We start from the raw sequence: 2,840 nt of genomic DNA on the forward strand, positions 1-2,840 counted from the left end.
TCATTAAGTGCTCATCAGAACTCTGTTCTAAAATGCATGGTAGGGGCACCTGAGTGGCTCAGTCGGTTGAGCCTCCGACTTCAGCTCAGGTCAGATCTCACATTCCTGGGTTCGAACCCCGCGTCAGGCTCTGTGCTGGCGGCTAGCTCAGAGCCTGGAGTCTGTTTCCTGTCTTGTGTCTCCTCCTCTCTCTGCCTCTCCCCCTCTCATGCTGTGTGTGTCTCTGTATCAAAAATAAATTTTAATAAATAAAATGCATGGTAGGCCCAAGAACTGACCTGGCGCTTGGAGTCCTACTGAGGGCCTACTTCTCCTGCCTTTTTAAATCCGTGGTTTCCTGGCCTGCAACACTAGCATGGCCGTTGCTGCACTTGTTTCATAAGATTTCAAAAACTTTTTTGTAAAAACTGGACAGTTGATAGATACAAAAACATAAAAATATCAAACGGTTTTTTGGTAAAAATATGTTGATAATCACTAGAAAGTTTAGAAAATACAAATCAGAGGAAATTTTGACCTACTTAACTATCCATCTCCATACAATTCACCCTTTTAAACTACAATTCAGTGGGTCTTAGTAGACTTGCCAAGTTTTTGACCATCGCCCTACTCAGGTTAGGGTCTCTGCATCACTCCCAAAAGCAACTGTGAACCGCCCCCCCCCCCCCCCAGAAGTCACTCCATTCCCCTTCCAGTGCCTGGCAACCATTCGTGTTCGTGTATTTTCCTTTTCTGTGCATTTCCTCTTTGGGATATTTGCTAGGGGTGCAGTCAGTACAGTGTGTGGCCTTTTGAGGGCTGGCTGCTTTCATTTAGTTAATGCATTTGAGGTTCACGCACACTGTAGCGCGACCCAGACTCCGTTCCTTTGTATGACCACACAATCCATCCTAGGTATAGGCCACGTTGTAGCCGTTCACCAGTTGACATTTGGAGTGCTTCCACAGTTTGTCTCTTGTAAATCCACAGACGCTCCCATTCAGGTTTGTAGGTGTGTGTGTTCACTTCTTTTGGGTGTATATAAACCTGGAAGTGGAGTTTGTCGGGTCCTGTGATTTCTGTTCACTCATTTAGTATCCATGTGCGTGCGTGCGTGTGAGAACAGTTCAGTGTAGGAGCCCATGTAAAGCACTGCGCGTCCTCTTAAGGAAAGCCGTTGTGAACACAGCCCGGATGTGTGGCCACACCGGGGCACCACACCTGCTTGTAGCCATCCGAGGAGATGGACGTCAAAAATGAATAAGGACCATCCATGACTAAAGTACCATCCAACAGCCTCATTTCGGACCCCTACCTGTGCCAGGCAAAACGGGGAAGACTGATTTGGTAATAGGGGCCGGGAGGAGCCATGACCACACAGAAGGGAAGGACCTTGTGGCCCTCTTCGCTCAGCTATACCGTCTGACTTCAAAGCCGAAGTGATAGGGGGTGGGGAGAGAGCACATTGTCAATGCAGTTGGTGAAATAACGGTGAACGTTGCAGGGGCGGTGGAGGAGGATGGCAATCAACTTTCCACCCTCCATTTGATCTGTAAAAGGGGATGACTGTGCTGATGATGGTGATTGTGTCTAATAGGGATGAGGCCAGGATTTTATAAGTGCCATCGAAATTTCCCAATTGAGGGCCTCCCTTCCTGGCACGTTTCTACTCTCCAGTCCCTTCTGGTCCTCACTGGCATTGTCCCCCGCTCCACAGCGAGTAGGCCCCTCCTGTCCCCTCCCAGGCCAGCCCTCTCGTCCTCTGCTTCCCTGGCTGCTCGCACCCACCTCCAAACCGCCTGTGCAGTACTAGGATTCCCTCTACCCACCATTTGACACGGCCTCGCTCCCGCCCGCGCGGCCGGCAGGCCCTTCGCCCCCACCCCCGCAGGACACAGGTAACCAGGCCACGTTATTGGGTTTTGTCCCGTCACTCACGGGTCCCCAGCCAATCAGCGTCGATTGCGCCAGGACGGCAACGCCCCTAGCGGCGAGCGTCATAGGGCGCAAGGCTGGAACCCTAACGCAGACGGGGGTGGGCAACTGCCCTGGTCCCCAGGGATCACTAGGAGATGGGGCACTGCTCTGATGTGCGGCCTGACCAGCAGGGGACAGGGGAATGCCTAGAGAGAAGGGGACATCGGAGGTGGGGGTGAGGGGTGGCAGCCCTGGAGAAGCAGGGGAAGGTTGGGGAAGGTGGAAGGTTGAGATGGCTGGAGGTAGGTGCAGGTAGGGTGGTGGCAGAACTGTGCGGCACAGGTCCTCTGGCACTACCAAAGCAGAAGAAAATGATACGAAACAGTGTTTCTCTTCACACTCACACCTCTGAAGCAGGCCGGGCTGGGAGCCGAATTCTCTGCCCAGAGCAGCCCACGCACAGCCATGCCAGTCCAGCTATGGCCTTGCTTACCACCAAACCTAAGCCAGGTTCCTTCAAGCTCCGTCCAGTGCTACCGTGCCAGTCATGATTGGGATCAGAAAAGCAGTGGCCTGGAACTTAGGAATCCTGAAATGATGCCAAATCATTCTTTCTTTGGTGAGGATGACAAACAGCAGGACACTCAAAATAGGAAGTAAGGAGTTCACAAGGGGAACTACAGACAGAAACTCTACCCGCACCCTCAGTATACGCCTGTCCTCACGAGGCATGCTGCGCCTCAGAGGGACTGGTGGCATCCGGATGCGCAGCTTCCACTGAGGCCGAGCACAAGGCCCAGTTCCAGGTTTCAGGACCACACTCCTGCAGCCACGGCCATACCCTTGACACGAGGAACGCAGAGAGGCTGGGAATTCAGTGGACTTTGGGATTCTGTAACCCACAGTGTTCGCGGGCGTTAGATTTTCATCACGGCAACCCTTGC

The sequence above is a fragment of the Suricata suricatta genome, chromosome X, assembly GCF_006229205.1.
Source record: "Suricata suricatta isolate VVHF042 chromosome X, meerkat_22Aug2017_6uvM2_HiC, whole genome shotgun sequence".
In the NCBI taxonomy this organism is placed as follows: Eukaryota; Metazoa; Chordata; class Mammalia; order Carnivora; family Herpestidae; genus Suricata; species Suricata suricatta.